This window comes from Rhineura floridana, chromosome 3 (genome assembly GCF_030035675.1).
Source record: "Rhineura floridana isolate rRhiFlo1 chromosome 3, rRhiFlo1.hap2, whole genome shotgun sequence".
NCBI lineage: Eukaryota > Metazoa > Chordata > Lepidosauria > Squamata > Rhineuridae > Rhineura > Rhineura floridana.
In genome coordinates, this window is record NC_084482.1 from 153,219,061 (window position 1) to 153,246,818 (window position 27,758).

Genomic DNA, 27,758 nt, shown 5'->3' on the forward strand with positions numbered 1-27,758 from the left:
TGACCAGTTTGCCACCCTCCCTGGGTTCTGGAAACCTGGGGCCCATTGTGGGCTTGCTGGCAGGTGTTTGTTTACTTGTGTGCAGGGCAGGTTTTTTATTATTATTTTTGAGATACAAGAATTCTGATACACCAGATTAAAAAAAATTACAATATGTGTGTCATACTCAGCCCCAGCAGCAGTCCAAGCAGAAGCTAAGTTTAATGTACAGGTGAATGAACAATTAGAAGTGAAGTGAAGGGCAGAAAGGAAGTGAGATGGTCTGCTGTGGTCCACACCCACTGAGATGTCACCGTGGTGGGGGAATCATCCTCATAAGAAAGGGACTGTTTCAAGTGCAAATTGATTCAGGTTTAAAATCTGTTTTCATATCTAAACTGGTTTGTGAAAAAATGCATTTAACTCATGACAGCAAACAGGCTCTGTGGGGATGGGGTTGACGCTGTGTGTACAACTTTATGGAAACCAGTTCACAGAGCACACTGAGCTGTACTGTGTGTGTAGCCAAACACACAGTGATTGTGCTGCATGCCTTGTAGTTCCTACTGTAAGGGGATGTTCACAAGCTGAAATGATGACTCCAATGCTGTTTAGTATGGAATGCATCGCTGCAAATGTTGATGAGGCATGAGAAGCAGAAGGGAGTAAAAAATTAATCCAGCTGTACATTCTAGTCAAAGTAGGTGTTTCATTTAGTTGCAAAACCGGATAATCATCAGCTGTGAAACAAAACAAAACACATTTTCACGTTTTTAAAAATTGGGGGTGTGATGATCACACTTGCTTCCTACAGAGGAGGGACACGGGAAAGGGCCGTGTCCAGCCAAGAGCGCTGGTGCTGAACGCCGACGAACTATTCTTCACGAGTTTTTTTTTCCCTGCGGCGCCCTCGGTTCTTCTGATCACATGAGAGCATTACCGATTTTAAGGCTCCTCGGACGGCATTGCCCCTTTAACAACGTGCCAGCCTCCTTCGGCTTCTGGTCCTCCCTTCCCCTGGTCTTCATTCTCTTCTCTCCTCCTCCTCTTCTCTAGTGCGCTGATCTGCACAGGTCTGGGCGCCCTCTAGAGGCGAAATCCAGGGGAACAGAGTAGCGACTGCAGCCCCATTGAATGTGTGTCTCAGTCTGTCTCCCTGGGAAGTCAGATCGAGGCTGGAGTTCCTTTGGAACCCTGCGCTGCATTCCATTCCATTCATGCTGGGCAGCGGCGGTGACGGCAGCAGCAGCAGAAGAAAAGCAAGCAAGGCACGGAGTCCTGAGTTGCAACGGAGGGGGGGTTATTTGGCGTGGAATGTAATTATGGCAGGCACGTCGGAAGCAAGCTCCGATTCAAGCTGTAAGTCACAACAGCTAACTTTCCTGTTTTGAGCTCTCTCAGGACACGTTTCTGTTTTTTGTTATGTTTTGTTTTAAAGGAAGTGATTGTGCAGAGAGAAAGACCCGAAAGAGGTGGCTGCACTGAGAGGGTGAGCGAATCGAAACGCTTTTCTCCGCGTTACCGTGGTTTGGCTCGGTAACAGTTGAGCCCCCCCTACGAGGGAGCGACACGCACACATACACATGGAGGTGTTCAGCCTTTCGTAGCTCCGGGAGCCTCCTCTGTTTTCCAGGGGGGGGAGAGATTTGCGTCTCCGCACGCGGCGAGACCGTTTTCATTAGTTTATTTGGTCATTCATTCATGCATGCATGCGGGCGGAAAGAGGACTTTGCTGGATTCTTTTCATGGGTGGGATTGCTGCCGCCTCGCCGCTGCTGTTTGTAGTATATTTTGTATGTGTGCTGTGTGTTCTATGTGTCGGGGAGATCGTAAAGTAGGGAAAGCGCGTCACACACACACACAAATATGGAATGGGGGTGGAGAGAGAAAGAAACAGACTAATCGTCTGGCCAAAAATGATAGCCGGGAATGGTGTGGTCGGTAGGTTTTCCCGAGGGATATCGGCATGAGGAAGAGACTGAATGGGTCCTTGCGCAAAAATGTGGCAGGCGAGGCAGGCTTGGAGCGGAAAGAGTTGACAATGAGACGCGAAGGAGCGTTTGCAATTAAAAAGTGTGTAGCGACAACGAGGAAAATCGGCAGCCTTTGAAATTGACTAAAAGGGCGTGTGTGTATTAGTTAGCGATGGCAATAGTGGGGAGGGGGAAATGAAATGGAAAGGGCTGGAACGGATCAGCATGTGGTTGTAACAGCGACGCTAGCAATAGATGCGCGGCGGGGAGGGAAATCGGGAGCGGGAGTGGTGGGTGGTGGCGACGACGGCGGCAGAGGAGCAGCTCTTTCTTGAAAAGCTTCAGATGCTCTAAAATGTGCCGCCGCTGGTTCCTTGCATGAGGAGGACTTTGTTTCTCTCTCTCTCCCTCTCTCTCTCACTCACACGCACGCACACACACACACACACACACACACGCCCCTCTCCACACCATGCTTCGGCAAAGGGAAAAGGTAGGAAAGGACGGAGCTCGCATAAAGGCGGCAGCGGAGGGAGGGGAGAACTGCAGCAGAGCTGAGCGAGGACGGGAGATAGTAGAGTGCGTGCGTGGCTGAGGGGGTGCAGCGTGGAGCTTCTGCTGCCAGCGCCAGCTCTTTCCGCATTTACCTTGCGTTTGTAGATTACTACGTTTCTGGAGTCTCTGTCGGCCTGCCATTGCCTTGTTCGGATCGCAGACGCGGGCGGGGGCCGGTGCTTCAGGGGGGTCCCTGGAAGCTTGCTATAGTGCATCCTTTATTTCCCTAGGAGTTTGGGGGGGCAGGGAAGCAGAGAAAATCTGGCTTTGGATGGACGCGGGCTTTTCTGGCTTCGGAGGCTGACAAGGGCAGGGCAATAGCTTCGCAGTGCGAAAAGTGACTCAACTCTCTAGTCATCCTCGTCAGCGAAATGGATGGACCCAGCAGAGATTGTCATGTCATTTCCACCAGCCATTCCCCCCTCCCTTCCTCGGTCGCCTGATTTGGAAAGAGGAAAAGTTTGGTCGCGAATATTTGTTTTGGTCTTTTATTTTCTTTTTATTGGGACGGGGAAGGTGATGGATATAGGAAGATCGTGCAGTTAGAAGCGGTCCCCAAAGGCCCAATCTGTGCAACCCACAGCAAGGCTGAAAATCTACCCCCCCCAAAAAAACCCTTTGTTTTCTCCCCTAGCCCAGTTTTGGCGTCTTTACCAATTTCGTGACGCAGGGCTGCCCGACCCTCTTCCCCCTTTAGGTGCCTGGAGTTGAAGAACTTTGCCAGGAGCGTAAGCAATTTCTTTGGCGTATAGAAGTCCAGTGTGCTCCGGCACCCATCTAAAAAGTTAGGTAGGCTCCTGGGGTCTCTGTATGGGCTCCAGCTGTTGTTGGGTTGGAAAGGGGTGCCCCAGCCCAACAAGAGGTGTCCCATTGCTTGTACGGTGGAAGGTATGCGCCCAAATCTTCGTTCTTGCCTGGAAGCTTTCCTTCAGTCTCCTGCTTGCTAGAGTTCTTCCTTCCAAGAGGAAACAGCTTTTTGCTTGCTTGTCAACTTCCTTAATCGACAAGCAGGAGCCAAACTGACCAGCCAGCGGTCCAGTGGCTTACTGTGCCCTCAATGGAATTAGGGTGGTGGCTGTTGGTGGGTCTTTTTCAAAACGGTAGTTTGTTAAACCTAATGCCCCCCCTTCTTTTTGCCTCCATCTGGTAAGGAGAGAGATCCGTAGACCAGAAACGGTGTGAGGATTCAGGAGCCTTTGCACAGTGCTTGGAAAAGCTTGTAGCACCATCTGATGGGTTATTAATTCATGAATTATTCTTGCTGATTATGGTGTAGTTTAGGAAAGGCTCCGATACTCTGCCACCCAGCAGCAAGTCTCCTTGCACCAATGATAAATATAGCTCTGTAGAGTGAATAAGAGAGACTTGTGTGTTGTGTGTAGGTGTTATTCATAATGTATATGTATAAGCCTTTACAATAAACAAAAACGGGAGGTTGTAAACCACCCTGAACTGTTTTGAAAAGGCAGGGTAAATGTCTAAATAAATAATAAATCTGTTCAAATAAAAATAAGCCCATTAATGCAGAGTGTAGCAAACTAGCTCTTGCTTGCATGTTTGCTTTTCAGAATTGCTTTCCTAGAACCACTGTGCTAGTGACTGTGTCTTCTGTTTGTGTGTTTGTATGTATGCAATGCAGATATAAAATCTGTATCTAAAGCACACTTACAAGACTCCAACATATTTGAGTGCAGGGCTTTGCAAATACTCAGATGCGGACTGGGTCCAATCAATAAATGAATATTTTATCATTTTTTCCCTTTGATTTTTTATATGTGTTAGTTCTCCCTTTCCATCCGGTGAAATTCTTTCTCATCACCTTAGCAGTATGTTTGTGCATATTGAATAAATGTCTATATTAACTGGCTCTGACTGGGGAATTGTGAAGCAAGGAGGGTGTAAGCAGAATCTACATGAGATCAGTAGTTACAGAATGAACTTAAGGATCAGATAAATTAGGGAGAGGTGTGGGATTTAACCATTCTAGTTAAAAAACCCTTTCTGGTTTCTCATGCCCACGTGCTTTGAAGGGAACATCTTCAATATCATACAAATAAACATTTACAATCATCCTTTTAGAAACTCAGCAGGGAAGAAAATTTCAGATCATAAGCTGTCTTTAGGAAGTAGTTTCCCTCTTGCTTAAGATGAAATCTGTAAGCAAACAGACTTCTTAGAATACAGTTGGTTATTGCCCTTTCAGCGAGAATATATATTTTTTCAAACGGGGGATGTGCAAGTGATGAGCACAGAGCTATTGACTGCATCAAAGGTAATTCATTTGAAAACATCATTCCTTCTGTATAGCGTCTAATTGCTTCCTGAACAATCTCAAAGTCTTTTGTATGTACTCAGTGGGTAAAATGAGCAACTGGACTTTATATCTATCTCAAGATGCTGGTGACCAAATTGTGTAGAGTGAGGAAGTAAAAGCAAATTAGTAGCCCCCCCACACACGTACAACTTGCAGGCAGAGGCAGAGATAATTTCTTAAGTGGGTTATCAAGAGAAGACGCTTAAAAAAAATCTTTTGCTTCAGACTGTTTGCATAGTTCAACTTGTTTTATATTAGTAAATTACAGTGCTAGCAGCTCTGAGACAATATCGAGTCTGTGTGGGTGGGAAGGAAGTTTGGATCCAAAATATGTGATCATGTAACAGAGCAAGATGCCGTGGAGAATGCTAGATGGTAATCCACTACATCCCATTCTGGATCCGTATTTTTGTTTTGGATCCTGCTGATACCTTCCTCTAACCCAATCTGTCTGTTTGGATTAAGATCCCAGTGCGCATAACATGTATGCATTCCTCTCTGGTAGATTTTGCAAAAACAATAGCCAGAGGGCGATTTTTGCCTTTCACAGTTAGATTGCTGGGTATTCTGTCCTATTTATGTGATGACTTGGTAAGATTTTTAGGGAAACGAGCCCCCCCCCCCAGAATCATATTCAGATTTGTATTCAAATACTCTGTTATATTCAGATATGTCCAATTTTTAATAACGTTTGCTATTGCAATCTGGAATGCTTGTTCCATTATCAAGTGTCATAATTTCCAGATATTTAGGAAATGGGCCATCACTCCCCGGTAGAGCACCTGCATTGTATGTAAAAACTCCCAGCTTCAGTTCCTGGCATTCCAGTTAAAGGGATCCCAAGTAGCAGTGCTTGGGAAGAATTCTGATTGAGACATTGGAGAGCCAGAGCTAGAAGTAGTATTTATTTATTTATTTTCTGCATTTATATCCCACCTTATTTCCATCATGGTACTTCTGGTTTCCCAGCTGGTTTTGGGTTCCCAGCTGGTCTCCCACCAGGAAGTGACCAGACACAGTCCTGCTTAGTCTCAGCAAAGCGGCTGCACCATAGATAGACCAGTGGTTTGACTCAGTATAAGGCAGCTTCATACGTTCATATAAAACATTATTAATTTAACTTTAATAGCATGTTTCAAAAATAGTAAATTAAATATAAAACTTTATTTTTCAGGCTCTTCCCACACCAGATTTTGGCACCATGTTTGTTCTTTTAAAAGAACAGTTCCCTCTCCCCTCCCTTCCCCCACTCCCAACAAAAAGCCATTTACCAGATCCATGTACCTTGTCAAACCAGTTGTTGTTTTCATATAGTCAGTCACTCCCAGTTTCTATATTTCAGCTTATGGGAACTTTAATATTAACCTTGACCCTAAACTTGCAAACAAGTGCCATGGATTTCTGTTGAGTTTGCTTCCAACAAAGTAAGTATAGGATTGCAGTCTTAATTATTAGTGCATTTAACTTGTTTCATATACATTGTATTGTAGTATGACATTTTGCAAATGGCTGTATTATTAATTATTATTTTTATAACATCATCAATGTTTATGGCACTTTACAGATTAAAAGAGAGCACCCTTGTCCCAAGAAACTACATAACTGAACCAAATTATCCCTTACCCTGCTCCCAACAAGCAGTGTTCTGGATCCTTGCTTACTTATGTATGCTTTACCATAGTCCTGTGTATATTAATAAAATTAGTGAAAATTATTTGGCATAGGAAGATGTCAGCATTTGTGTGCTGCTTCTCACAGTGTTATTTTAAGTCATGGGGCAGTCCCGGAAGTTGTTTCAAAATTGCCATTTGAAAAGAGTATGTATACATTTCAGGTTGTGAGAAATACATTGTTATTTAAGCTATTCTCAGCTTGTTAGCATGCCGATCTCTCATGAGTGTGTGCATGAGATGTGTGTAAGCCTTTCCATGTCATGAGTGGAATGAATAACTTCCTTAAAGCAAACTGAGCATTTCTTTTATTGAAAACCTTAGGAAAGCAACCCTCCAAGAACCTTGGAGAGAAGTGGGGGCCCTAGATGTCTTATCTTCTGCTGGGACTAGAACATGGGAATATGACAACCAACATTCTTTTCTATCCATGGGCTGAAGCTTTTATCCTGTTAAAAGCAGAAATGTCGCTTTTTCAGTAGGGAGAGGAAAAACAACACCTCCTAATGAAAGCGTTGGGCTTTAGGAAAGGCCGATGAAGATTTAGGGCTGTTGTGGCTTAATGTTTAACCAGGCAAAACAGCTTAAATGCTACCCTGTCTGGTGTTTGTGTATGTCTCTCACCTTCCCCACAGTTACTTTTTTTTTAAGCAGCTCACTTTCTCTCCCCTCCAAAGGGGTGAGCTGGAGCAAGAATGGAAATCAGCACCAGAGATCTTATCAGAACGAACTGCTTTTTGGGGAATTGAAGGCTGTGGCTCCCAAACTAACGTTGAACGCTGATTTCTGTCCTTTGCTGCTTGTGTCAGTACCAGGGGTTGACTTCTGCCTGAATGGAGGATTTTCGATTGAGGAGCCCCACTGTTTGTTTCTTATGTAGGCAAATGCCCCCTGGAGTCAGTGTGAGTGCTGCTTGTAGGATGCAGTTATTGGCGTCGCATCTGATTCAATTTATTTTGAACCACATCACTATCCCTAACAGCCTCCTTTGTAATAAAACAAATGCCCACAGAGGCACAGAGGGACTAATTACCTATCTGAGATGCTTATACCAAACCGATATCCATAGAAATTTAGCTGCCCTGCGGAAGTTATCCTAGCAGTACCCCTGAAAGATAGCACCATATTATTATCTCTGTTTTATACATTGTGAAGCGAGGCATAAGAATGTTGCTTTACCGTACTGGGGTGTTGTAAGAATAAACACACACACACACACCCTCTGTAGATATCTATGTACATCTGATGTTCCTCTGCATTCAGGCACATTCACATTTCCTCCAATGGACATCTTGACACCTTTCATCACATCGCAGTAAAATACGGGGGGGGGGGGCTGTATAGCCAAAGCAATACAGTAATCAGTGGCAAATAAAAATCAGATTGAGGAATGCTGAGTCCGCATACACTTACATGGATGTTAAGAGCATGTGTCTGTGGTTCCCATGTTTCTTTAGGGAAAACAGTGTGCTGTCAGTAAACAGAATTTGTACAGAATTTGGGACTCCTCTAAGATTAACCGAGTCATATAAGATTCTCTGATAACCCTGGGTTTTTCACTTTCTGCTCTAGCACGTGTGATAGAATTGCATGGAACTATTTTTGCTGCATTGATTGTCCTAAGTAGACCTCTAGTGTGGTGGCAAATCTTACTTGATTATAGTCTCTGATTATGATATACCATATTCTATGTGAGGTGATGCAGTGGCTAATGGGTCTTGGCTATAGGAAATCCAGGTTCAAATCTCCAGTCTGCTATGTGAAGCTAAATAGTTAGCCTCAGGTAAGTCTCTTTCTATTAATCTAGCTGCCTTACAGGTTTATTGTGAAGCTAAAATGCCACTCTGAGCTCTTTGGGGGAAAGGCATAATATAAAATTTAACAAATAAATTACAAAGTTACATGGATTTAGAACATTTTATTTCATTGGTGGAGGAGGGTGGAATTAGGTTAGTGGCTTTCAGGCTGTGTTCTCAAAGCATAGCAGAGGTCCTGTGACAGGGGTATCTAACACCTCAGAAGACAGGAATAAAATTCACAGTGACCTTGATAGAGTGGAGGGCTGAAACTAACAAAATGAAATTCAAAAGAGACGGATGCAAAGTTATGCATTTAGGAAAAATCAGAGCTTGGAAAAGTTACTTTTTTTGACCTACAACTCCCAGCAGCCCAATCCAGTGGCCATGCTGGCTGGGGCTAATGGGAGTTGTAGTTTAAAAAAGTAACTTTTTCAAGCTCTGGGAAAAATAAGGATGGAGGATACGTAGCCTGGCAGTAGTACACACGAAAAGGATCTTGGGATCCTACCTGATCATAAACTGTGATGCAGTTTCATGAAAGGCTAATGTCTTTTTAGGCTGCATTAACAAAAGCAGGTAACAAGAAGTAATAGTTTTTCTTTATTCTGCACTAGTCAAACCTCATTTGGAGTACTGTGTTCCATTCTGGATGCCACATTTTAAGAAGGATGTAGACAACTTGGAACAGACCTAGAATAGGGAAGTGAAGATGGTCCACCAGCACAGCAGAAGCTATAGCTAGGGTTATAGAAAACAAGTCCAATGAGCAAAGGTTGAAGTGGAGGAACAGGGTATGCTTAGCTTGGAGAAGATTCAGGGAGGATCTGATAACACCATTCAAATACCTGAAAGGTTGTCACATAGAAGAGGACCCAGACTTCTTCTCTGCTTCCCCAGCGGGCAGAACCAGATCTCATTACAAGAGGGTAGATTTCTGTTGAACACTAGGAGAAACATCTTGATGCCCAATCATGAAACCAATGGGGTAAAGGAGTGATGGTCTCTCCCTCACTGGAAGTCTTCAAGCAGAGGCTGGAGAGCCATTTGCTGGGAATGCTTTAGCTCTGTATTTCCTGCATGGAACAGCGGTTTGGATTAGATTGTGTAGAAGGATCCCTCCAGTTCCTACAATTCTTCAGTGACATGACTTGCAATGGTGGTCAAGTTTTACTGAAGTACAGTTTGCATGAGGAGTACCAATCTTCCCCTGCAGGGCGAATCTGTGGAAGAGTGTTCTAATGGGTTCGTTCCAATGGGTGACAGTGAGGTGTCACAGGTTTGGCCATTGCCCCATGTGTACTGAATATACACCCTAAAATATGTCTCAGACATACTGGGGTTCCTTGGCAGGCCACATGATGTGGGAAATGTTCCAGCAGGCAGAAAATCTGAAACCCATTGGGCTCAGATGATTTGTTGTATGATTCCCTACAGTTCTGGGATTCTATAAATATATATATTTTAAAAATGAATGTAACTGTCCTGTTAGACTCATAGAATCATAGAGCTGGAAGGTACCTCAAAGGTAATTTAGTCCAACTCCATGTCAATGCCTGAAGCCCACTCCTACAGCACTAGTGTTCCTTAAAGGATTGCTAAAGAGTGGTGAGAGGCAACACGTCTGTGATAAGTGACCTTCTGAACGAATCCTGAAGTGAACCATGGTAACAGTCATGTACATTAGTAGGTGTGAGAAAGGCATACAAAGGTGCTATTTATTTTTGGATTAATGGCATTGTGGATGGAGTTCTCAGTCTTGCCTATCTCTGATAACCAAGGCCACTCTTCTTGCACAATTATAGGGTTTGAGTGTGTGTCGCTCTGTGTGCGTAAACACACACAACTTGTTTGTCCAGATAGGTTTGGGTGGGTTATTTGATCAAAAGCCTTTTGTGGTAGGATGCGGAAGTGGTGGATAAAAGGAAGGTGTACTTAGCAAATTCAGTTCATCTCAAGCGTGGGTAATGCCTTTTCATAAAGGATGTCTTTTGACCTGCGAAGAGGAGTGGGTCCAGTTTCACCCTGTGAAGAGCAGTCGCTCAGCACTTCTAAGGGCAGTCAATCAGTGTGTTTAGAAAAGAGCTAAAGAAACCACACTGCTCCTCAAATAAAAAGCTCAGTCATGTCTGTGCATTTCCTCCTGGAGCAGCCATTACTTTTGGATGATGTGTTTCTGTTACAGCCTGACCTTTGCTGCTGTTGCTTTTATGTCATCCCCTGTTGCCAGACCCTTTCAACCTCAGGCAAATGCCTCTTAGATACTAAAGAAACATTAACTGACCATCAAGATTTTCATTTAAAACAAATAATGTATTACATTCAAGGTTTTGTTTCTCATATTTCAGGGGCATGAAAATCACCTGTCCAACTGTCTCTTCGTTCTCTATGGAACAAATTGCTAAAATTCCCTTCCTGAACAGTCACTGTACAGTCAATCCTTAGCCTAAATTAAATGTAAACTAGTTTTGGTCCCCTCCACTTCCACTTCTGATGAATGAAGATGCTAGATGAACTCATAATATTATGTAATTAAACTCCATAAGATTAGGTTTGTAATGATGACATTTTGCAGCTGCCAAGATGATCTGAATCTTTTGTTTAAAGTATTTTCTCCTTGTAAACTGTGTGAAAGGAGCGCTAAATGGAATGGATAGGCTAGGAGTGTTTGTTGTCCTAATTTACTATTGAGGAACTGAGGCGTGTGTGTAGGTCTATGACTGCCAGAAATTAAACATGGATCTCTTGACCACTGAGCCATCTGCTGGGCCTCTAGTCTAAATTACTTGTTATCAAGTAATGACTCCTTGATTCATTTTAATTCCTCTTCCTTACTGTTCTGATACATTCAAAGACATTGAAAGAGAATACTCAAGGGAATCTGTACTCTTGTTTATATTGCTTTTTCTCTGCCCAAGAGTTGAATACCTTACCTCTACCTCAAATGTATCATGGTCCAAACCACCTATGGAAAAAGGGGTGCTCTGCCCCCTTTCCTTTCTCTTTTACTTTATAGAGGTGGCGGGGAGAAGAGGACAAAAGAGCAGATTACAGCAGTGGATGTTCAGGCAGGAGACACAGTTCCCACTTGTGGGTCTTCTGTCTCCTGCCTTGGCAATTGCTCATTTCTGATCTTTATATCCTCCAGTGACTGTGAGTCCTGCTTGCTACAGAAAAGAGCAACTTGTTTTTCTGCCTCCTGTTAGTATCTGACTGTTGCCTTATGTGCACCTGACCATTAACAATTTCAGACGACTGAAAATAAGTACATACACAAATGCTTTTTAAATAGCCACACTGGAAGAATCACCCTCTGGCCTTCACATCCTCTTTGATAGCATTTAAAGTTGAAAGCATTTTAATACTTTGATTTGGATTCCTGCATTGAACAGAGGGTTGGACTTGATGGCCTTATAGGCCCCTTCCAACTCTACTATTCTATGAAGTCAGCTTTGCCTGTGTGTCACTGAGAATAAAACCTTGTTCCTCTGGCTGTGTTTTGAGGATTCTGGATAAAAATTCCTGAATATTATGTATTAAGCATGGACATTCTAAAAGGTGGCCTGCCCAGTAAAATGAGATTGGCTTTTAATCATACTCCATAAACCTTTGTCCAAGTGGGCAGCAGTTCCTCATGCTTCCTCAGAGATCCCCCTGGAAGTGCTATCACAGAGATGACTTTTGATTTCTGCTGAAAGCTTTGGCTCACCCTTCATTTTTACAAGGTCTGAAGTCCTTGAATCTATTTCAGTGCCAGGGCTTGGCCATACCACAGGTAAAATAATAATAAACATGTCTCTGGGGGTGTGTAGAATGCACTTCCCTCCCACTGAGTAATCACAATTCATCCCCTCCTTTGACACAATCTTAACTCTTCATCCCTAGCCCTTTTCTTTAGCTCTCCTTGTATCCTACTTGGCTAAGGCTGACAGCTTGCAGAGTAGCCTGTGGGCTCACCCTCATTCCCCCTCCTTTTCTTATCTCACACACACATCCATTATGCTGGCCAAGTTGGCACAGAGACCGTGGAGAAGTAGTAATCCAATTTGGGCACTTTACCTGCACTTTGCTAACTGTGCCTCTGGCCAAAGCTTGGGAACTTTAATCTGCCTAATGACCTCGGCTTTAGGGGCTGGGGGAACTGCCTGAATGGTCATTTGCTTTATTTATTTGCTTTTACTTTTCAATGGCTTTTGGGGTGGGTGTAGATTTGATGCTCATGTTGGGGTTGCCAGGGCTCAGTTGGTAATGTATATGGCATCCTGCAAAATCCTTTCTTAACTTTCTTCTATAACAGCAGAGAAATGTGGGTCTTTTTGTGATTTCATTTTTACCGTCATTCTTTCTTATTCTCCCCCTCACCTCTCTCTCTCTCTATATATATATATGTATAATTATTGTAGAGACAGCATCACCAAGCAAATCAGTTTTGCAATATATTATTATTTTTCAGAAATGCTCAGCCAAGAAAAATAAAGTGTCTCTCTCTTCCTTTGGTTGCCTACTGTTTAATGTACAAAATACAGGGGTGGTAATTGCATTAAAATGTATATAATTATACCATAGGAAAAAAAGAAGTCTTGTTAATTGCATGGGTGTTTTGAACTGATAAGTGTCGAATGATTCATGTTTCCTTAGGAGTTCACTAAAGCAGAGCTGTCGTCCACAATGGAAGAGCCTTGTTTTCATATTATTCAGAGACAGTGAACTAAATACAGAATCTGAGCTGTCTTAGCTACAGTATCTCATAGACCCACTGTGCATTACTGGGTTTTTTGGAAACTGATCCTGCAAGAAGCTGAGTGCACTGGTTAGGAAGTGGCCAGGCACCAAGCTAGATATGAAAGGGGCAACTGCATTTGTTGTTCACATGCCTGTCCTGTTTATGACTAATAGCCCAATGTACTCAAAAGTAAGTCCCTTTGAGTTCAAAGGAGACCTACTCCCAACTAAGTGTCAATAGGATTGCAGCCTAAAGCAGTGTTTCTCCTGTGGTGGTGAACACCCCCCAAGCAGGGTATATGAAAATCTTGGGAAGGGGGGAGCATGAGAGTTTCCAAAAAATATGTACAATATAAGTAAAATATGGATTTAAAAAAAATTATAATCACTTTGACTCATTTTTATTAAGCCCCAAATTTTATTATAAGTAAAAGTAATGGTACTTCCATCCTTTTAAACATTAAAATAATTAGAGAAGCCAGGTTTGAAGAGGCGTGTGTGGGATTTTTATGTCAGCTAAAAGGGACCATGGGTAAAAAAAAAGGCTGAGAAACACTGGCCTAAAGCATTCTTTTCCCCGTTTTTTTAAAAAACAAGATGTTTGTGAAACTAAATCCTGTGTAAACATGCGCACTGGTTTGCACATAACACTAAACCATGGTATTGTGCTACATGGATGAACCTTAGGAAGCCTGAGCAAAATGTTGATCCTCCCGTCCCCCTCCTGTGTGGCTGGGAGATGGACTTCTGTTGACATTACTTTCAGTTTCAAAAAATCTTGCTTAGTGTTATATGTGAACCAGTAATGCTGATTTAAAACAATGAATGGTTGCTAAGCAAGCCAACTTCAAATCATGGGTTATATATCATAGAATCGTAGAGTTGGAAGGGGCCTGTAAATCCATGAAGTCCAACCCCTTGCTCAGACTCCTGTCTTTTATTTGCTGAAGAACCCTTGGTATTAGTTGGATGGATAGAAGGCACAGTGGAGATCTCTTGATCCTTATGAACCTAAAGGGTCTAGGATGGGGAAAAGCTGGGTTACTTAACTAACCATTGTTTAAACCAGGAATCCTGGTTCACTTATAACACTAACTAAGCCAACATTCTTTGAAACTGAAAATTATCTCCACAGAAGTCTTCCATCTGTATGGCAGGATGGGGAGGGTGGAGTGAACTTAATGCTTTGCTTGGGCTCACTGAAGTTTGCCCATGTAGCACTAATTGTGGTTGGTGTTACATACAAACCATCCTTTGTTTCTGCAGGCACTTTTCTCCTTAGCTTACTTCCAATATCGGGGCTGGGTGGTAATTGCCTGCAGCAAGGCAGTATAATGAGATAAGAGAGGGGAGGGGAGGATTTAGCTCTCCCTCACCCGTGCATATTTTGTTAGAAAAATTGGACTAGCGCCCTTCTTTTAAACATGAATATGGCAGATACGGGAATGAATGTGATTGTGCCCATCATACCTAGCTGGTCCCAAAATACAGGACGGCATTAAACTAAATCCTTGCACTAGTGCAATGGGATTTTCTCTCTTCTCCCCCCATGCGCTCCCTGTGCTGTCCCCAAATTTGCTCCAGAGGTTTGGGGGAACCCCCAGAACAGATTTACAGGACTCATGGGGAAAGAGAGTGGGAGAATGGTCCATTGTGCAAGGAGAAATCCTTGCACTGATAAAACATTCACCTTAGTGCTACTATGAATACAACTCACATTTTTAAATTTCTAGGGAAGCAGCCGCACTGACTATAAAGGGAAAACTCTCGACTGTCAGGGGATTAAAATGTGTTGTTTGATTTACTCTGTGGTTTTAAATCAAATTGCACGTAGAAACATTTACATATTGCAGACTCTTTAGTGAAGGTGCCTTTAAGAGGATTCTGAAAGAAACTGTTAGTTCATTTAAAACTGATTAAATAAAAGCTACCTCTAATCTTTCGTGGAAGACGTTGTTTGTATTTTCTTCTTTCACTAAGTTTGGGAATATAGAATGTCAGACACCCCCAAATGGCTTCAAAAAACAAGTTCAAGATCCATCAGTTGTGTTTAAGAGCAAGATTTAAAGGAGCTTTAAAGTTTGTTTCTGTTGAACATGGTCAGCTTCACTTTTCTCTGACTTCTACGATTAGAGGGGAAACTATATCTTGCATTGTGAACTGTTTGCCAGTTTGGAATACATGGTGAAAGAAACATAATCTGAGTTGTTCTCCTGCAATCAAATATGCCTTAGGACAGAGGGACATGATGAGTGTTTATATTGTGTATAAGGTCCTAGAAGAGGTCTGAGTCCCAGGATCTTTGCTTGTTGTCTATCAAGCAAAGCTCCATTGACTAATTAAGGGAAGGACAGGTGTGATTAAGGCTTTACGCCAGAGGTGAGCAACCTTCTTGCCTCTGAGGGCCACATGTGATGATGTTCAGTGGACTGGGGGCCATGTGCAGGTGGTGGGCGGAGCTGGCGGTGGGTCTTTGGCTCTCTCTCTCTCCCTCTCTCTCTCATTAACTCACTCAGACATAGACACACCTTCCCCCCCAGACACAGACATTCACAAAGCCTTCTCTTAACCCCCACCCTCAAACACCTATTCCCTTCCTTTCATCTCTCCACATGGGGGCTGGGGCGATCCTGTCTCATGCCTCTCACCATCACCACTGTCCTGAGTATTTCTCAGCCATTCCGAGTGCTAATCAGCAGGGCAGTGATTAAGGAGGGCGGCCTATGATGGGATCTCAACAACCCTATCACAACTCATGGACACTTGTGGAACAATCTCCTGAGATAACCTGTGGATTGAAAGAAAGAAAGAAAGAAAGAAAGAAAAAGAAAGCCGTCGGTCAAAATAACGTAATAGACACAACTGGGATGACCAAACTAATCTATTTTAGACACATGGGTTGCTTAAGAGCTTTTTGGGGAAGGGTTGTTTAACTGTTTTCTTGTAAAACCCTCAATGGTATGTACCTTTGATATGTAATGATCTAGTTATATACTTGCAACTATGAAAAATCTGTTTGTTTGTTTTTTAAAAAGACAATCCCATCACACACTACTCTGCCGATTAGTGCTGGGAAGAGATGAGGAATGTTCCTGTCAGAGTGTTTCTGGCAAATCAGCTGAGTAGTAGGGAAGGAGGGAATCAGCTGTGGAGCAGGAAGGGGGCTGGAGTCCGAGGGCCACATGTGGTCTGCAGCTCTGTAGCCAGCCTTCCTTGTTAGGTGGGGAAGCCACATTTCTAGGTGGGGCATTTGGGGGAGGAGAGGTGCATAGCGCCAGCCAGTTCCCTCCCCAACACACACACACTGATGGGGAAGAGGTGAGGGCCAGGCCAGGGGAAGGAAAAGGCAGTGACCTTCCCCCACTCACTTCTCCTCCATCCAGAGAGTATATTAATTTACATAATCTGTTGAACTGTCTCACTGGTTTTTAAGAGATCCCTTGGAATACCAGATTCAAAAGACTGACTTTGTCTATAGCTACAATCTTCTCTCATCTGTGGTCTGTCCCTATGTTCTGATTCTTCATGAACTGAACTACTTTGGTAAAGACAGTGAGCTCCTGAGCTTGGCTTTGATGCTGCATTAGGTATCTCAGTTTTAGATTCCACCTGAAAAACAAACTTGACCATACTACAAGTTTAGGGAAAGGCAGAGAGAAAATAAATACTATAGCTTGTGTTTGTTAGCTCCTCCTTGAGAGGCCCTCCTAGTCTTGTTCCTGGCCTTTAGATTTTCCTTCCTGTTGGACAAACAAGGGAAAACTTTTTAACAGGCAGCTATATAAAGGACTAACAAAATGATTGGAAACTAATTGTGGAAAGTAATAGGATTTTTTTTTTTACTAGTTGCTGGGTTGATTTTTCTGTCCAAAAACCCTGAGAAGACCTCATGTTGAGCTGCACATATTGGGAAAATCAGAATTGGTCCTGAGTTATAGCCTAGGTGGCCAGCCAGACAGCTAGCTAACTGTAGCACGCACAGCAATATTTCTATTCCTCTTGGGCTGTTTTCATCCTTTGCCATCAAGTACTCAAGAAAAAAAAACACCCATTATGATTGTGAGTATAATGAGTGCTTTAAAAGAGCAAAGGGTAACTTAGGGTAACCATTTTTTCAGAAGTTATCTCTTTATTTCACCCTCTAGAAATAAGCACCCAATCCTGTCCTACTCATAATAACTGCAACATAAACAAACTTACTTCCTACTGCAGGCAAACAAATATGCTTCTTTATTGCTGGCTGGGTAGAGAACAGAAGTGAAACTGAAAAGCAGAGCAAAGGAAAGTCGAAGGGATGGAGTCTAAATAGCCCATAATACAAAGTTCTAATATTTAACTCTTCAAGGAACATGTTACTATATAGGCTGTTTTGTTCAGGATCATTTAAGTAATTATTATAGGATGATTGTGATCATGAAAAATCCACCCTCATTCAGGGAAAGTCTGGAGTGAGCAGACTTTTTGGAGTTCTTCCAGATCAGGCTTTGTTGTGCACTCGCCCTGCCTTTTTCACTGAATTTTTTCAGAGGGTCCTATTTTTAAATTGCTCCCATGCTTTAAATAAGCTATCATACTTTTGATGGAGCTTGTCATTGTCTGTCATGTCAGAAGTTAAAAAGAAGACAATTTCCCCAAAAAATCTGGGGGGGGGAGCACACCTATAACAGGGGCAGTGCCCCCATCCCACCCCATCTACAGGGCTGGTGGCCCGTGGGCCATGGCTTGCCCATATGGGCTTTAATTGATTAACCAATAGGGTTAGTAAGTTAAAATGATTTGATGAAGTTCTTTTAAGGCTGGACACTGTTTCCAGATTTTTTAAAAAAGGCAAATCAGTATTTAGGTGTTTGCTGCTTCCTGCAGTTAAGCTGCCCCTCCCTTTATGTTGGGAAGAACAGGTAAGGCATAGCAAAGGTAGCGTTAGTTTTCAAAACTTTGTCTATGGGCCCTCCAAACCTCTCCATGTGACCCAGCCATTTCTGATAAAAACTTCCCTACAATCAGGCCAAGGCCTTTGGCCTACCAGTAATGGGCTTGTTCCTCTGGGTCCTCTTTTGGACCAGATATTGTGCTTTAAAAATTAGTTTGAAGTGGATGAGAGTGAAGAGACAAGTCTAAGTGTCACTTTACTTTGGATCAAATATACACTTCATTGCCTCTTGACTCTCTGCACTAAGATCATGATAAACCTAATTCTTTTACACAGTGGATGGCAAGAAGGGTTAAGAAATCTGAGCTCAGTAGATTTTAGAAATCACTTCTGAATATGTTAGGTCATTTAGCTAGGATAGTCATTCTGGTTCATTATGAGTTATTTTATTACTTTCATTTGAAACTTAATGGATAACATTTATTTGTTTATTTATAAAAGTATTTACATACTGGCCTCTTGCAAAACATACAGCAACAGTATTCAGTGCTAGTTCTACTCAAAGCAGAACCACTGAGGTTAATAAACATGACTAACTTAGGTTCAGTAATTTCAATGGGTCTACTCTGAGTAGGACTTAGTTGAATACAATCCAATATCATTGGCCTTTTGTTGGGGAGACTATCATCTCAAGAGGACTGTTTGGTTATGTTAGCTAATTCAGTATTGGCTGAAAACATGTTTATACCTTAACATAACAGTGAGGCAATACCTCATGAAATTATATATCTGGGAGGGGCCAAAATATTATCTAGCCCCCTGTGCCAAAGGCTGGCCCAACCACCCACAAATCAACCTGTGTAATCCAGACTACAGTGTAGCTCAAATAGAGAGCATGTTTACTGCCAAATAGTGCCTAAGGAGCATATAGTTCTAGAAATCAAGCAAACAAGTTGCCCATTTACTGGTAACTAATACAAAAAAAATCCACCCAGTGTGGATTCCTCACCAAAATATCAGTGTTGCATTTGGTTCCTCTGCTGTTTGACAGTTCAGAGATCTCAAATAAGCAGAAAAATTACACAAGGACCTGAACTGGCACCCACATTATATAAGTAGCTGCTCACCCCACCCCAAGCACAATCCAGTCAATGAATGGACTCCACATAATATGGAACCTTCTGGCATCTCCACAGAAGGGGATGAAGGTAGAATGTGCCTTTTTTAATTTGGGCGGTCCACAGCCTCTACTTTTCAGCCATCACTTCTAAGTCTTCAGCTTTCCTTTCATTACAGGTTGTGATCTTTAAAACACTCAAGTCTCCAATCTCGTTGAAACTGCTTTTACTGCTATAGCCGCCCCAAGAAGCACTGAGAATTGTTGTGGAAGGGTGCTGAGAAATCTTGTAGAGATCTCTAAGAGATTTCACAAACTGTCCATTTCCAGTTTGTTGTTTGGTAATGGTTGCAGCTGAATAGGTTTGAAAGGGGTTTAAACAGAGGTGGTGTAGCAGGATGGTTAACAGCATGAGCTGTGAGCAGAACCTCCCCTTTTCATATTTCAGGTCAGCTATAAACGTATTTACCCATTACTACTGGCATAGCTTTATAGGGTTGATGTTGTAAGGACAAATGAGATAAAGAGGCAGCTGCCATGGTGCCTGTGGGTGATGGGTTGGCGACCCCTACTGTATATGCTGCTAGTGACCCCTGCTATATAAACCCCCTGGGACTTACTCCCTGGTAAGAGTGCATAGGATATTAGGTTAAGTATATTAAATTATTAAATGTGTAGTCCTGAGATGTTATAGTGAAAAAGATGAGAACTGTTTTATCTAGAAATAGCTTTCTCTGTGAAATCCTCTTGAGCTAGTATGGTACATTTTTCACTCCTCTACATTCCATTCCCCTACCTTAGACATATTCATTCCTAGAAGTGCAGGCATACAAACAAGAGTTTTTGCTTTGAACATGTTAGGTTCAGATCCTCAAAGCATTGCTGGGAGCTCTGTTGACTTGACCTGCTCTTTGGTGATATTGTTGCTTCCATCTGTGATGTTGCAAAAATGAGGTTGCCAACCTCCAATGGGAGAACAAGCAACAAGACGCTCTCTTAGAAAGCCCCAAACCCATTTTTTAGGTCGATGCCTCCAGCAAAATTGAGGGGGGAAAAGAGGCAGTGGGACATACCAGAGATTGGCGGAACTTTTTCCAAAACAGGATGTGTTAAATTTTGTGTGCGTGTTAGAATTTTAAATGTTTTTTGCTCAAGACACAGAGCTGTCTGCTTTTGGCAATGAAGTCTTTAGCTCAGCCCGCGTTGATATGATGAGGAACTCTCCCTGCCCCAGAATACTTTCCCCACGCTTTATTGAATGAAGGGTATAGTATCATGTGGCTTCCTTTTGGTTTCTGGAAACGTGAGCATTCAAAAATGTGTGGCTCGTAGCTGTGCAGTATACTTTATTATTATTATTGCTTACCAGTGCTCACTTGTCACTGATAAAGGCAAATTTGAAAATCACAGCGAACTTTTAAGAGTCAAGAGGCTGAAGAAACTGAAGAAACAAGTGTTTTGCCTTGCAGAAAATATGTGACAGAGTCTCCTGAACCAGAAATCCTGAAAGTCCACTGTCTACAGTGTCTTCCTAGTTCATGGGATCATAATATGCTGTGACTGGGCCACACATTGCAGAGTCCTGAGTCTGGGTCCCAGCTGTCTTTGTTAATAAGAACAGAACCATAGTTAGTAGGACAAATGTTTTGCTGTGTGAACAGCAGTTTTACAGTTACATTTTCTGTGGCAGATGTAATATGTGAATGAGATACACAAGGGAATCCCAGTATCATATTGCAGTGGTATTTAAAAATGTATGTTTAGACATCTATGCTGTCCACCCCTTATGTGCTTGCTGTAGAAAACATCAGTGTACATGGTGCAAACATGCTTGGAGCAACATTAAGAAGCTTCAACATTTTAAGTGCAATCAGTGTTTTATGTATAAGAAGCCAAGTCCTATCCTTTAGGCTGCCAAGACATTTTGTGACCATGATGTGTGTCTGGTGGCAATTATGAACATTAAATGAATATATTATGTGGTGATGCAACATGAAATGGGCTAAATTCATACCTTAATGATAACTCTTGTGGTTATTTTAGTTGCATTAAAAATAGCTTTCAGGACTTAGAGGATGGATTGGACATCTCTTCATCAAGCAGCGAAGGGGGGTGGAATGTTGTGCCAGTTTCTCCCTCATTGCAGTTAACTTGAGCTCCTCCTTGCAGGAGCAAGAGTTCCATGTTCCATAAATATTTCTGCAAGGGTCACAGTTGAATTGATGCCATCTGCATTAGTCTCTCTTGTGATCAGAATATACAGTCCAAAGGCCAGAAGGAGCAATCAGGCCAACTTTTAAAATTAAAATTGTCCATTAGCAAGGGAGCTCTCTTCCCAGTGGTTCCTCTCCATGCGCCATGGGGTTAATTTTTTTTTTTTTTGTAGAAGAGACCAGGGAGTGAAGGTTGAGGATTTTATGGAAGCTACGGGCAGGTTGCAGAAAGGAAGATGTGTGTTTGTGTATATATACATGTAGAGCAGATACAGGGAACCTGGGGCCTCCAGCTGTTGTTGGATTCTAACCCCCATCAGCCTCAGCCAACATGGTCAATGGTCAGGTATGATAGGAGTTATAGTTATAGAGCCCTGTCATAGAGGGTCTAGTTTCAAGTGGGGACTTGGGAGAAATTTGAAGGTTGCATCATAATTAATTTATTAAATTCATTGCCTTGAGATGTGATGAGGGCCACTAGCTTTAGAAGTGGGTTAGTATGATGGTTAGATGCTATCTCCAGGTCCAAAAACAGTATGCCACTAAATACTAGTTGCTAGGAAGCAACAACAGGAAAGGGCTATCACTACTGAGCCCTTATGGTTGGCTTCCCAGAAACAACTGGCTGGCCACCACTGAAAACAAGATGGTGGTCTTAATGGACCTTTGGTCTGATCTGGCAGGATTGTTCTTATCATATAGATAGTGATATCTTTTAATCTGAACAGAATGTGTACCATAAACCTGTAGTAATTACTGCAGCCCCTACCTGTTCAGCCTATTTTATAGCACTTTGAATTTCATGAGAACTTAGTAGGTGGCTTGTGGTCTTTCTTCAAGAATATAGATGCCTTGGGTCCATTTCTCCTGTTGTCTTTGCATTCCCATGGATGTCAGGCAGTATACATTGCATTTACTGTGGCTCCATTTGGACTCTTATGTGTGCATACCTACTTTTATTGCATATTCCTGGCCCTTTGCTGCCTGAGCGAAAAAGAGGCCTATGTCAAACTCTTGAAAAATAGTTTCCCTTCCCTTTGTCTTGTTTCTGTTGGACAACTTTCAGACATTTCTTTCTCTGCCCCCTCCTTTTTTGTGGTTCAGTGAGACTCCACAAGCTCTTCAATTATCCCACTGGTTCCAGCTTTCTAAGGCTAGCTCCTCCTTAGGCAATTAAAAACGTTTGCTATATTGTGGGACTTTGAAGTGAAAAGTGGATCCAAGCCCTCACTCAAATTTTGGCCCTTCCTTCACTGCAGGCAGAAGCATCTTGCACGTTGGCAAATCTGGAGCAGGCTACCAGCCAGAAGAGAACAGGGTCTCTATGCAAGGGAAGTCGGGGAGAAGAAGCAGGGAAAATGAAGTGTTTTATGCAGGGGCAAGGTAATAACTGAGGAGATGAGCAGAAGCTTACCTCAAACTGAGGCAAAGCTAATTTAAAATATGTCTTGTCTGTGACAGTCACCAGTCTGAAGTGTTTAAAACAGAGCTTCTAACTACTGAATTGGTTGCTTGGTGATATATCTGTGCTGCCAGGTTTGAGAGGGGCCTGGAGAAGATGCCCTCCAAGGAAGCAACACCCCACCCCCCGTCATGGCCACTCTCTTGCCCTTGCGCTGCCACAACTACTCTGCATCTCCCTCTAGGTTTCCCATACTCCAAAGCAAGGCAGCCCCAATCCCCTCCCTATTACCTTTGTCTCTATACCTCCATGACAGCTTCCCCTAAATCCACTACCACCTCAAGCCCCTCCCATGGCCCATACCTGGAGACCAGGCCAGTGTGGTACTGGCACTCATGCTTGGGAGAGCTGTAGCAGCTGCTCACTGGAGTCTGGAGGTGAGCAGGAAGGAGGGAATGGTGTGTCCACCTCAGTGTAACCTGGGCATGGCCTCATTTGGTGTTGGGTCTCTGGTGCACTGACAAGCATGGAATTGCGGTGGCTCCCCCTCCATTTGAATCATTTCCCCTGAGCTAGAGTTAGTGGCAGCGAGCTCAGCCAATTTGGTACCACCATTTGGGGGTCAATGAGGGTGGCTTTGTGACTCCAGTGCCCTCATTGGCCCCTTGCTCCAAATGGTGGTACCTGATTGGCTGAGCTTGCTGCCACTCTATTTCTGGGGTACTGATTAAAAATGAAAATGGCTTGAGGGAGTCTCGGTTGATTTTACTTTGCAGCATGTTGCAGTTTGCCACTGTTGTCCCAGTTGTCTCTTGCTCACTCACTGGGGGCTTCTGGCTTGTGCAGCCTCAGACGTCACCCCCAAACTCTGGCTGTAGCTGGATTATAGATCCAGTTCTGGAACCCAGGACATTACCACACAGCTACGATGTAGTAGTGGAAGGGCACAATTTGCAGTGAAGAAGGTGGGAAGAAGAGGAATTGTCATGGAACCTACATGTGCTGAAATTCCCTCTCCTACACCACTATTGAGAGCCAGTGTGGTGTGTTGGTTAAGGTGCTGGACTGTGACCTGGGAGACCAGGGTTCAAATCCCCACACAGCCATGAAGCTCACTGTGTGACCTTGGGCCAGTCACTGCCTCTCAGCCTCAGAGGAAGGCAATGGTAAACCACCTCTGAATACCGCTTACCGTGAAAACGCTATTCATAGGGTCGCCATGAGTCGGGATTGACTTGAAGGCAGTCCACACAACTATTAAGGGTACAGGAGCCCTGCCCTCTTTTGCCTTTGTCCTGTGCTTAACCCTTCTGCTGCCAAGTCTTTTTCTCTGTAACTTCTCTACCTTACAGAGTTCTGGGCATATACTTACCATATCATAAATATCACTGAGGGGAGGCAGTTAGTTGTAAGGGGAAAGTGAGAGATGGGTTATGTACTCCCTCCAGCCTACAGTGTCTCTGCTGCATATCATACCTTTACCATCTCACAATTTGTGTTGGGGCAGATGGTCAGCAGACTAGAAAGTTAGGAATGGCAACCTGATGACCACATTTGTGGACTTCTGAGCAACAGTTTGCTGTTTGCTCAGCTTAAAGGCTCCCATAAGAAGCATATATAGACTGGAGGGCCGCAGATTAATTTGCTTCTTATTAGCTGTGCACATCTATTGTCATAAACATGGCAGGTACCAAGCAACAACTGGCAAACATGCTGTACTTGTTTGTTTTCTGTAATTGTTCTCAAATGTGCAAAAACTTACACCAGACATTGGCAAAATCTTTATATATGGAGTTAAAAACTGGGAAATGCAAAATGTAATGAAAAATTGCCGCCCTGGGTTCCTTCTGGGAGGAAGGGTGAGATATAAATAAATAAATAAATAAAAACTGTCTTTCTCGCCTTCTTATTCATGATCCTTTAGTGTGCTATCAAAACTTTAAACACAGAGGGCTAAAACAGAGATTTTCACAACCCCAACAGAGAACATGAGATATATCATCCAGCTATGCACAAAATTTTGTGTATCATACATGTTTCGCTCCTGTATTGGGAATAGGTGAATATTATTTATTTCATTCACTTTATGAATCTCTTCCTATGAAACATATTAATTCAATTTAACAATACAAACAACAATAAAACATATATGTAAACCTATTAAAACAATTTCATATTTCCTACTTGGCGGGCCGTCTCCAGAAGGTAGTGCTTGGGGAACATTGCTCGACACCATGGGCTCTACAATGTGGAGTCCCGCAGGGGTCGGTTCTGTCCCCCATGCTTTTCAACATCTACATGCAGCCGCTGGGTGCGGTCATCAGGAGTTTTGGAGTGCGTTGTCATCAGTATGCTGATGACACGCAGCTCTACTTCTCCTTTTCATCTTCCTCAGGTGAGGCTGTCGATGTACTGAACCGTTGCCTGGCCACGACAATGGACTGGATGAGGGCTAACAAACTGAGGCTCAGTCCTGACAAGACTGAGATGCTGTTGGTGCATGGTTTCTCTGATCGGATGATGGATACATACCCTATCCTGGATGGGGTTACACTCCCCCTAAAGGAGCAAGTTCGTAGTCTGGGAGTTGTTCTAGACTCTTCCCTTTCACTCGAGACTCAAGTAGCCTCGGTGGCTCAGAATGCGTTCTACCAACTTCGGTTGGTAGCCCAACTACGTCCTTATTTGAGTAAGGAGGACCTTACATCAGTGGTACATGCTCTGGTAACCTCACGTTTGGATTACTGCAATGCGCTCTACGTGGGGCTGCCTTTGAAGACAGTCTGGAAGCTACAGCTAGTGCAAAATGCGGCGGCCAGATTGTTAACAAGGACCAAGTGGTCCGAGCATATAACACCTGTTCTGGCCCGCTTGCACTGGCTACCAATTTGCTTCCGGGCCAGATTCAAAGAGCTGGTGTTAACCTATAAAGCCTTATACGGTGCGGGACCACGATACCTGTCGGAACGCCTCTCCCACTATGAACCGGCCCGTACGCTACGTTCTGCTACGAAGGCCCTCCTCCGGGTCCCGACTCATAGAGAGACCCGGAGGGTGGTGACAAGATCTAGGGCCTTCTCAGTGGTGGCCCCCGAACTGTGGAACAGTCTCCCCGAGGAGGTTTGCTTGGCGCCGACATTGTTATCCTTTTGGTGCCAAGTTAAAACCTTCCTCTTTCCCAAAGCATTTTAACTTTTTGCATTTTAACTTAATTTAATTTATTTTCTTGTTATGTTTGCTGTTATTGATTTTGATTGCTTTATTGTTATTGTATTATATTGTTCATTTTATTGTATTTTGTTGTTCACCGCCCAGAGAGCTATGGCTAGTCGGGCGGTATATAAGTTTAATAAATAATAATAATAATAATATCTAAAAACAATTCAAATAATTTCATATATACAAATAGTCTCTCAGAGGACAGATACTGGGTTGAAGGGTAATTCTGGGTTGATGTGAGGTGAGCAAGCATATTACTCGCTGATTCCTGGAAGCACCTCTTAAGACGTTTGATTTCCAGAGCCTGTGTGATGTAGTGGTTAGAGCAGCCTCCCCAACCTGTTACTCCAGATATTTTGGACTACAACTCCAATCAGCCCCAGCAAGCATGGACAATGGTCAGGGATGATGGGAATATTAGTCCAAAACATCTGATGGGCGCCATGTTAGAGAAGGCTGGGTTATATTGTCACACTAGTACCATTGAGACTTAGGTTCAAATCCCCACTGGAGTGACCTTGGACTACTTACTATTGCTCAGCCTAGCTTACCTCACAGGGTTATTGTGAGGATAAAATGTGGAGGAGGAAGAACTAGGTATGCTACCTAAGTTTGTTGGAGGAAGGGCAGGGGACAAAAGAAATCATTAAAAATAAACAAAACAATAATCATCAAAAGTTGCTCTAGTTTTTTTTATCAGGACTAGATTTAAAAAATTCTAGTCCTGATAAAGAAACTAGAGCAACTTTTGATGATTATTGTTTTGTTTATTTTGACATATTCTTTTTGTTCCCTGCCCTTCCTCCAACGAACTTAGATAAGGTACCATACCTAAAGATTAGGTAGCATACCTAAAGATACCTAAGCTAAAAATTATTAAATGCTATGTCTCTTAGGAATTTCAGCATGCTAAGATCTTACACACACTTAACTAGATGCATACATCATTGGCATCAATATAATGTGTCATATAAATATGTATATAGGATTTCGCTGTTATAAAATTTGGATTTTGTGCATCACATTGCAGCTGTTCTTATGCAGATTTTTTATTAGGTATGGCAGGTTCAAGACTAGATTTCTGTTGACTTTCTTAAGCATCACATTCTTTTTCTGACCTTTCTAGACCAAGCCTGCCAGTGGAGATGACCTGTTAACGCGAGCAGTTCAGAATGAATGGGGCCTTTGGGAAATTGACTCCTCTACCAAGGTTGTTATGGTAGTAGGGTTGCCAGAGCTCCATTTTTTAGCCTGAGACTCTGGTTTTTGTGGGTCCCCTCCAGCTCTTTGGCTGACTCACCTTAATCTCTGGAGTTTCAGCTTTCATTTAAAAATAAAAATTAAGTTTCTAGGTGGTCTAGTTCCAGAGATACATACCAAAATGTCAGCCGCCCCCCCACAACTTCCTGGTTGCTCTAAATTCTGCTCTAATCCCTGCCCTTTCAGGTTTTTAGCCAATAAGAAATCAGGGTTGTGACTGACAAGGAATGATAAAGCCAAAAATGTAGAGTCAAATTGAATTGTCTGCCTTCAAGTCGATTCTGACTTATGGCGACCCTATGAACAGCGTTTTCATGGTAAGAGGTATTCAAAGGGGATTTACCATTGCCTCCCTCTGAGGCCGAGATGCAGTGACTGGCCCAAGAGTCAGAAACATGCTTTTTCCTGCTTTTCTGAACATCTCACAGATTGAATAAGTAAGCTTTCAGTCTTTTTCTCTCCAGTGTGTAGGAGTCAGACAGGTTTAAATTTTGAAGAGAGCAGTGTTTTGCAAACTTCCCAAATTGAAACTTTAACCCTCTTTTCTCTTCTCCCAGGCATTTTAACAGCATTTGAATGACGTGTTTTTAACCTGCTTATCTGTTTTTATGGGTTTTAATGGTTTAAATTTGTATACTTTTAAAAATGTTTTTAATTGTTGTAAACTG

At 42.8% G+C, this 27,758-nt stretch overlaps 1 protein-coding gene across 3 annotated transcripts in view; it reads left to right on the top strand.

Annotated features, from left to right (window-relative positions):
- The first annotated feature begins 1,141 nt into the window (after positions 1–1,141).
- The window catches only part of PLXNA1 (plexin A1), a 460,921-nt gene continuing 434,304 nt past the window's right edge, over positions 1,142–27,758 (top strand). The window contains exon 1 of one of the 3 annotated variants that reach the window (XM_061618384.1): positions 1,142–1,338. The gene's annotated coding sequence lies outside the window, so the exon portion shown is untranslated. Of the gene's footprint in view, positions 1,339–2,015; positions 2,053–2,306; positions 2,446–27,758 lie in introns of those variants that run through there. The other 2 variants (XM_061618391.1, XM_061618386.1) reach the window with 2 other exon arrangements.